The sequence below is a fragment of the Hippocampus guttulatus genome, chromosome 3, assembly GCF_054856545.1.
Source record: "Hippocampus guttulatus isolate MCC_2025c chromosome 3, RoL_Hgut_1.0, whole genome shotgun sequence".
NCBI lineage: Eukaryota > Metazoa > Chordata > Actinopteri > Syngnathiformes > Syngnathidae > Hippocampus > Hippocampus guttulatus.
The window spans coordinates 22,441,211-22,451,343 of NC_141263.1; the positions used below are offsets into that span (position 1 = coordinate 22,441,211).

At 41.1% G+C, this 10,133-nt stretch overlaps 1 pseudogene; it reads left to right on the forward strand.

Annotated features, from left to right (window-relative positions):
- The first annotated feature begins 620 nt into the window (after positions 1–620).
- Positions 621–1,040, forward strand: LOC147207865 (profilin-2 pseudogene; annotated as a pseudogene).
- Positions 1,041–10,133: the final 9,093 nt, after the last annotated feature.

The window sequence follows — 10,133 nt, forward strand, 5'->3', positions numbered from 1 at the left end:
TGGCAAAAAGACATAGATGGATGCGCCGCCCCAAGGGCTGTCGTGGGAACCTGAGCGCAGGTACATCCACGTGAAACACTCTCGGCTCCATTAACACTACGGTTCAGATATAGTGGCGATACATTGCGGTCTGTTTGTGCGCATAAAAAAATAATTGTAACTTCTGTACCAAGGTACTCTTTGAAAGATGAGTCGGATTATGATGTAGAGAGGTATTTCTGGCTAATGTCAGCCTCTAGCATTGCTCAACATCTCCAGAAGCTCCACTAGGGTTTACCTCATGAGGCGTAATTGTGCGGGCTGAACTGTAAGACTAGGTGCAAAATTGTGGCTTTCGATGCCGGTAAATAAGCAACACGATGACAGCATACAGCCCTGTGATGCCACGTGAGCTCATAGCTGGGTGATGTCACACAATATGACACAAATACTGACATGCATCAAGGCATTTAAAAGCAATTGTTCGTGGAGTGATCTTGTCAGAACGACACCTTATCTGGCTGCAGTGGATTCTCTTGGTTGGTGAGCTGACAAGAAACCTGGATACTTGACGATTACAATTTTGAGGAGCATCTGTCAACTTTTTGGGATCTTGGACCCATCGTCAGAAAATAAAAAAAATGTCCTGGCAAAGTTATGTGGAGAGCCTGATGGCAGAAGGCACCTGCCAGGATGCAGCCATTGTTGGCTATGGTGACGCCAAATATGTCTGGGCGTCATTAAGCGGCGGCACGTTTGCCAACATCACACCCGCTGAAATCGACGTGATGGTGGCAAAGGAACGGGACTCTTTCTTCACCCAGGGGCTGACCTTAGGCAATAAAAAATGCTCTGTACTCAGAGACAGCCTCAATGTCGATGGCGACTGGACAATGGACTTCCGGACCAAGAATCAAGATGGAGGGCCCACGTACAACATTTCTGTAGCCAGAACTGACAAAGTGTTAGTTTTGGTCATGGGGAAGGCAAGTACCCACGGAGGGGTTCTGAACAAGCAAGCGTATGGGATGGCGGACTACCTAAGGAGGTCTGGATACTAAAGCGGCCCTTTTCTACCCAGCTATCTGTCAACCGCTTCCTGTCCCTGTTGACAGTTCTTCTCCTCATTCCTGCCCAAACCGTCTTAACCTTTTTAGTTGTTCCATAGCCAAGATAAGCTGAGGACAAAGGAAGTCAGTGAACGAAGACAAACAACATGAAAGCCAAGCCATTGGACATTTTTCTTCCGTGTCCCATTGACACAAGTCCCGTTGGGTGTAAGCGCTTAGAGAGCAGCCAATGCATTTTCTGGAGATGGGAACAGTTTTTAAAAAAAGTAGCTAATCACATCTTCCACCTTTCCCAACAACGGCCTACTGGAGGAGCGACTGCGTGCGTATCTGTTGACTTTCCTGCCCTTCACACCGTACCAGAAAAAGCCCTTTTTGCCAGATGCCCTCTCAGTTCTGCGCATGCATGTCACCCTGTTTACTAGGTATTGTCGTTTGACGCAGTTTAACAATCATGAAACAGAATGTTTCTCTTGTTCTCTACACATCAAAAAGCAATGGACATTCCGCAGTTAACAGATCGGGTATTTTATTACTGTTTTTCTTTTGGCAGCTTCTGTAATGTACCTCGTTTGTTAACGGCTGCCATTTTGTTGGACAATAGATATCACTGCTTTCAAACTACCTGAAGTGTCCAGTTTTTCAAATAAGGCCGAGTGTAGCACGAGCTTGTGCGTTGTTGGTACGAATGCGCTAAAAATGAGGAGAAACATACAGCGGCTCGTGTTTAACAACAGGGGAGGTGATTGCCTTCTTTCAAAGTCCATTGAGCTGAGTGCCAAATCCAAACATCCATCTAAATATAAAGCAGTGACCGTCATTGCAAAATTGGATTGTTTGGAACAGATTTACAGTATAGCGCTGTGAAAAAAAATGCTTCCTTTATGTTGGATTTCAGATTTTTATTTGTATTTTTTTTTTCAGAATTGATCAGACATACAGTATCTATCTCAAAAAGACAACCCAAGTAAATTATTGCGTTTTTTATTTAAAATGAAAAATATCAATACCAAACTAGTCCAAAAAGTAACTCTGGTTTCCCCTCCCATTCCCTAAAAAAATGCCTGGCAAGTTAATGGAACTATATAAAATTTCCACTCGGTGTGCTTATGAGCGCGGACGGATATTCGTCGATGTGTGCCCTGCGATTGACTGGTAACCAGTTCAAAGTGAATTCAACTGTAACACGTGTGTTCGCTTAGCACGGTCCGCGGATGGCAACTACCTACTGTACTGAGCCTTTCCTCCCGAGGGCGATTTACAATAGATGAGCGCTGATGTGCAGCTCACTTCATCACCATTGAACACGGAACACTTTGTGTCATGTGCGCTGTGATGACAAATAGTTGTAGTTGGCACAGATTACTCATGATGTCCCATCGCAACACAAGAACACTTGCAGGCCTTGAAGCTCCCCCAAGTGACACGTGTGAGCTTTTAAAAGATGTAAAAGTTTCCGCTTTCGGGCTACTTTGAAAAATACACCCCTCGCTGAGTCAGTCGTCTACTTATGGTAGATATGACATCACATGCTTTGTCTTTATAAAGGAGCTTTTTTTTGCTGTGGTAAACTTTTTTAAGAATATGTCAGCAAGCATTCATCCATCCATTTTCAGAAACCACTTGTCCTTAACACTAAAACTTTAAAGGGGAGGTCAACACCAAAATGTTCTCTGCAATATGTTCGATGCAGGCCCACTCGTCTAAACACGGCATTCTGATTAATATTGCGTTTGTGGAATATGAGTTAAGCAGTAAAGTCCACCCGTTTTTTGTTTGTCCATCTCTTGAGGGTGGTCATTTTGCCACTGAAAATGACATCGCAGTTGCTCAAGGCGCAGGTAACGACCAATCACGGCTCGGCTTCAGAAAACAGGCGACACAATAACGTACGTATGAAACGTACCCACGCAACCAAGACTAACACCAGGCAGACATTGAGTCATTGCGTCTGAGTCCATTTGAACTGTGTTGTTAACCAAAACAGCAGGTAAGCAGTTTCTCTTCCTGGAGACCGAATTCATGTTCAAAATTACTTCCGTGCACAGCATTTTAGATGATTTTTGTCCAAGTGTCGTCTTCAGTGTCCATTCGCATAGACTCCGCTCCCCAACGTCGTGGTGTGTCTGCCATTGTTAAAATTTGGGGAGCTATGAGATGGTGGCTCATTTGTGTTCTATTTTGCAGTTAACAATGTAACTCAAAGAATACAATTAATGGTCCCCCCTCCCCAATGACGCCTCTTCCCATCTTCACTTGAGTAAATAAATACCGAAGACCACTGTTTGCGGAAGTGCTGGACTTAGTTTCTTATATATTTCTAAAGGACAAAACTGTACGAAATCTACTTCAGGAAACGAGTTGAGCCCCTTTTTTTTTTTTTTTTTTTTTTGAGTCAGCGAACATTACGGGAAATGATGATACACCTGCTGGAAAAATGAAAACAAAATTATAATGTCTTGAAATAACCTTCAACAGGTCCAAAACCTACACTAATGAGAACTATTAAGGAGCTGCACTCTTGAACTGTGATGGAAGCTTTAATGACGCCACCATGCCGCAAAAATATGTGTCCCCAAATCGCCCTTTTGGCTTCTCTATGTCCTGGAATAATCCTAAAAATGTTCCTTTCAGGATTAAACAAAATACTGTACTAGATCGTGTGTGGCTTTCTGTTATTAAACATTGTTTCCATTACCAATATGAACACGGGCAACTATAATATGCTGGTTGCCATGGTAATGTGCAACCCTCACCATTTCGACATTTTGACGTAATGGTTGGCAAAGCTTGGCTGTAATTAATCACGCTGATGATGTTTGAATTGCATTTACTATATGTGTTATAAGTTCAGCTCTTCGGCTTGCTGGCTAATTGTCGTGTCGAAATGTGACAGGGCCATAATTACTGTTATTACATGATTACATTTTTTTGGATGCCTCTGCAGCCATGCATGCTCTGTAGAAATGGAAATTGTGGTTTACAGTAAATGGGTGATTAATGCAAAAGTTGGAATGGCCTTCCTACAATTTGGATTTCAAACAGAATTCTCTGGATTCATCTGCCTTGAAACTTCTCAGTATTGCACAGAAAACATGGGTGTGTTAATAGTGCGTGATTTGTTTTTTTTTTTTTCTTTGGCTTTTGCGACACTTAATCCAAAATGAAGGAGCAGTCTCACCATGGTTTGCAAATTTTCTATTTTGTTAAAACTGTCAGTATAAAACTCACTGTCAAACGGATGTTTTTTTTTTATTTTTAATTGAATAGACAGACCTGAAAACCTGGACTCACCCATTTTTAATATGCTTATATTTATATTTTATCATTTATATTTATTTATATAATTTTTGTTCTTCTACTTCTCCCTTTCATTATTTTGCTGCTGTAAATTGGGAATTTCTCCATTGCAAAACAAATAAAGGTTTTCTTATCTTATCTACAAAATGATCTGGAGGGGGGGGGGGGGATTGCCATCCACCCCCAAAAATTCATGCGGCCAGGATAGCAACCGTGGCTAATGGCTGCTTGTTTACCGAACACATTACATCCGGCTCATACTGTCCGCTGATTCCCAAGAGACTGTGCCGGTGTCCCTGATGACGTGTTTGGCGAGTAGATATCATTCAAATCAGCCTTAATTTACAAGGTCACACTGTGGAGTGTTGTTGAAACACTGATCAGCACCATGAGTCTCCCCAACTTCTTAACTTAACTCAACACCAGACTTATTTTTAGCCCAGCTGAGTTGGAGGTGAAAACAGTAGCGAGAGGAGCTGAGAACTGCCGAGGTGCATCTTCTCTCTTATCTTAATAAGTAATGAGGCTGCCACGAGCTGACAATGAAGTATTTTGAAAATACTTGTAATGTATGGCTGCAAAAGGAGAGGTGGGGCATTGATGTATGGCACAAACAGGCCTGGAACCAGGTGAAATATTAATGGGATGCTTTCCCTTCCAGCCCCCTGGAGTTAATGCGTCTGATTGCTTTGAAGAGAGAGGGAATGAAAAGAAGAGTGTGGACCGAAGGACGCCACGCTCTGTAACGAATACATTTTTTCTGTTTTGTCTTTTTTTTCTTTTTGGTAGCATGACTCCAAATAGAGCTGGTGATATTTCCAACAAATTTGGTGACAAAGTTGGTGTTCATTTTATATTTTGTCCCTCCATTTTTTTTCAAATTTGGAAAGGAAAAAGTTTGATCTATGAGAATCAGTTTTTATTGTAAGGATAAAGCAGTAGTATTGCAAGAAAAAAAAAGAAATCAAAGTGACTGGTGCTCATGTTTATGTGAGAAAATTGACAGCTGCACTGTTTTGCATATATCAAAACTACTAAATTGATGATTTCTGGTAGAATACTAGCTGTCTACCCACAGAGTCCATTCAACTTTTTTTCACCATCAAAATCTTCTTTCATAATTTACAGGAAACCTCTCGGAGAGCTCACTGACAAAATTCAGGCTTATCAAAAAGTTTGTGATCAAAATAAAAGTCTTTGGCGTTGTGTGTAGGTCTGTGTAGCGGTAATGCTAATGACTCACTTAGAAATAAATGCATAATTGTTTCAAACACTGAAAGATTGCATGATCAACACTTGCATTTGGAGTTCCCTCGCAGATGATCACATGGTTGATAATATGAGAAAACACCACAAGGGTGCAGCAGTGTAAAAGGGAGAGGTGCTGTGGATGTCACAGCACCAAGAGGCATCTATCCATAAGACCTAAATGACAACAGTTTTTTTCCACAACCAGTACACCAATTCACTGCCCCACTCATAATGTTTTGGAGAACGAATGCCGCACAACATTAATGCCGCGTGGAAATAATGTGCTAAAACGGTTTAAAGTGGTCGAACAGCCAAAAACAGGAGTTGGGCCTAAAACAACAATGCTGACGCACAGAATTAAAAAGTTCCGTTTGCGACTGACGGTGGCATCCCGAAATGCCCTTCAACTCCCGGAAAGGTCAATAGTTAAAATAACTTTTGTCAAGAGGGAAAAGAAACGCGGTGGGATTGTGCTAAATTGCTTCCAGATTGGTGGGTTTCTTTGCGAGCCAGTTATTAGCCAAATCGAGTGCAGACAACTGACAACACTTAAAGCCGAATTTTCAAACATTGTTTGAAGTGCTGCTCGGAATCGTGACCTTATTTTTTCCTTCCTATTTGTTTCATGTGCAAAATACATGCTTGGCTGGGATTTCACTTTACATAAGATTAGAAAGGATTTCTGATTGACGCAAAATGGCCCGATAACAACGCTGGAATGCTCGGAGCAACCGCTGCGTCTTTGGAGCGCTCAAATTACCTTTTTATTGTTTCATGAGCACCCTCTGCGACCATAGCACTACATTTTTCCAACCTGCGTATGTTTTGTGCCGTGATTACTCTCTATTCTCCCCGCAAAAGTGGTTTATTTCTTTTTCCAAGACTACTGTTAAACAGTATGCTTATACTGTACTCGGAACTCATCATACACTAAGTTAGCATGTACACAACCACTCAACACGGAATTCATCTTGACTAAGAGCAAATTGAGCTTTGCTTGTAAGTGGCAATATATTTCGTTGAAGTAAAGTGACAAGGATAGCCATGACATTACAAGGGAAAAAAAGGAATGCATTTACAAGGCAGTTTTATTATTGTGAGGAGAAAAGGAGTTCTTTTTCTGCGTAAAGAACTTGTAAATCAGAGTCGTGTTATTCTGCGAAAGTTGTCATATGAGAAGAAAAGCTGTTGCTTTACAAGAACCATCAGTGAATGTTTCTATATGATCATATCCAGTCAGACAGAGAAGGCAAATCCAGTTCAGCAGTGCAATGTTAGCCATTCTAGCATTGGCACTGTAAACAAGCTAACTTTAGCTCCAGCTGCTGTATTGGTAGCGCAAATGATCTGTCTTACTATAACACTGTAACACTGACACGCTCCTTTCACACCTGATAGTTTGGTAAAAGAAAGTAGATTGTCATTTTCGAGCCGAGGCAAGTCTAGTTAAGCAAATTTGTGAATTTGGTAGACGTGCTATGGTAGAGCAGTCGGTGGAACGTAATTTTGTTGTATTTGATCGTGTAGTGGATGTCATTTATTCAATTCATAAATATGACAATGTGGGACAACATTTCCAATGTGCGGAACATCTGCCAATTTATTTTGGATTTAATGTTTGGGTGGAAAAAGAAGTAAAGAGCACAGTGTTGCTTCAGTAAACTTGCCTTTTTACAGTTTATTTATCAAGCATAGCATCTGGTGTAAAGGTCCCATTGGCCACCTCTTCACTAGTGCCGAGTTGCCCTGCTGCCTAAAATGAAAAGCAAATATTAATATTAACTGGTGTTAGTGTGGAATGTGAAATATGGGAGGCCCGGGAGGTGTTGCACATTCCTCGTTTAATGACACATTTACGCTCTTGTTTTTCTTCATCCACATAAATGCCTCATTCACTATTCAACATCATTGTACACATGGTGGGTGGTTCGCTTTTTTAAATTTTTTTTTTACCTTACTCGAAAATTGAGAATGAATTTATTCTAGTTTTTGTATTGAGACACAATGCATATGTGCGCACTGTGGCATAAGAATGTTAGCACAAGAAGGCATGCGTTTCTTTTTATTGTGTTGTGTTCATGGCCTACAAGTGTTTTTCATACGTTCAAACGGTTTCTATTTATTTACAGTATTTATAATTTTTAGGCAGAACCCTGGCCCCATAATGCCCTACACACCCAGTAATTTCATGGAAAATGTGTGCTCATTTAGTGGCATTTTTTGGAAGAATTTAGGGTATTTAAGGAATAAATAAAATCCAATGCATTTAACTGGGTGTCAATTATACACAATTTTTTTCCATTCCCTATTCCACCCCCCGCGGATAATGGGTTTCCACTGTGTTGTTTTAAATGTAATATCACCATTCATCACTAGTTGGCAGGCATGGCTTAGTTGCACTTGCAGCTGGTCTTAATCTGCCTTCCCCAGTGTGAGTAGGTCTAATCATTTTTTCTGTATTTGTAATGACATGCAGGACCAACATAGTACCTCAGTAATATTACAATTATGACAGAGTTGATTTTTGGGGGGGGGGGGGGTGGAAGAAACAAATGCACAAAATGAGTTATTTCACTTAAATTTTGGTTTGCTGTTCAATGGTTTGAAAGTTCATTTTTATGCACGAGAGCCCTTTGCACTGGAAAAAAAGTGGCCATTTTGGATTTATATTAAAGGCTGGATCTTTTTTTCTGGATCTTTAATGTATTATTTTACCATTAAATAAAAATAAAAAAAATTAAGAGCAGGTATGCAGACATTTTGACCATATTTAAAATTGCATTTTTTTCCGCCCGACAAGTGTGTGACCCCCAAATAGCACTGATGAAAAATCTTGGCCTCTTCCATCATTTAATGTGACCGTCCCTGATCAAGCTCATCGGAGCTGTACTTTACGTACTCTGGTACTTCTTGGTTTTAGCTGATTGTCAAAAGGTGAAATAAAATATTGTAGGATGGAAACAGATGAAAAATGTGTTTGTAATTTCCATTCAGATCTGAAATTGGCATTGTTTATAACAGATCCCTGCTATGATGCTTACAGTGGATTTTATTTGATTTTTTTTTTTACCAAAACGGGCAGCATTCGAACAAATAATTGGGAGCAGCTGCTTCAAGATACAACGCGGCTCAGTGCAAAGCTGGTTAGTATTGAAGCGTTTTTTATGAGATAACGAGTGAGTGTGTGTGTGTGGTGTAATTTCAGTCCGATGGATGGCCCTCGCCATCAGTGCATCCAGCTCACATTAGGGGAGCAATTACAACATGGTGAGATGAAAGAGTCTTTGTAAATATGAAATGGCTGCTCCGAGGTGACGTTAATGGAGTTAACCCAGCAACCGGGTGGGGCGGGTGCGATTAAATTGGCCTCGACCATATTAACCAATCCGTCTGTGTCGGCCCTCAATAGCTAATCGAAGAAAATGAATGGGTGTCATCAAAGCGCGATAAACACTGACCAACTGCACTGTCCTTGTCTTGTCTAACTCTTTATTTAGGAATTCTATTTTTGTCCATTTTTGCCGTTCAATTTGGAGTACTTTACACGTTTCCTTGGTGATGAAACTCTCGCTAAAACAACACTTGATTCTTACTTGTCATTTAACAGGTTGTTGGCTTTTCAAAAAGAATGTAAACCATCAAGAGTGTCAACAAGTCAATCACCCATGCGTCACCCACCAAAAAATTAATTAATACAATCACTTGTCTGATATACGGACATCGTTTATGACCGCCATTCAAATACCAACAATTCAGACACATTTGGTGGTGGGATATGTTCTGGTCGGATTGTAATTGTTGTGAATCTGAGACGTCGGGACTCCATGCATTCGTGGCGAATGCAGATGAAACACGAGGACCGGGTGTGAGGTCTTTTAATTTGATTCATCGGAGCACAGGTTGCTCGCCCTCAGCCTCAGAACGACATTGAAATACGGCGACATTTGCTTCTCGGCCGTCCCCTCGTTTAAAAGCATATTGGGCTTTACGCACGCGGCCCTATAATGATCCATCATAGCATGTGGAGCGGACGGCCAAGCTCCACATAAATAAGCATCAATTTGGCCATCTGCTTGGATTCTTTCCATCTCCCCGGAGACCCCCATCTGCCTTTACATTATCAATTACAGTTCAAGCATGCTGCTGCCCCCCAACCCCACCCCCACCTCCAACACCCACCCCCAGCTCTCTCCTCACCAACTTCCCAACTGGCTCAACCCTCCGAGCGCCCATTGAGAGTAAACACGACAAGCCCGAGTCGAACACGACGACTTGTTTGTTTAAAATAAACTGTCAATCTCTCGCCCGAGCTTTAAACTGACACCAAGTTAAAAGCTGTGTTTACACTGCCGGTCCAAGTGCCCAATTCTGATTTAATTCCGATTTGCCTGAGTTTTGTGACACGTATTTGATACATTTCGTTCCAATGATGGGAGACATAAAACAATTTGGATGTAAAAGTGCATAATGCATTGTGAACAACTTTTATAAGCGTTAACAATCTAAAAATAATATGTATCGATGACAAATTTC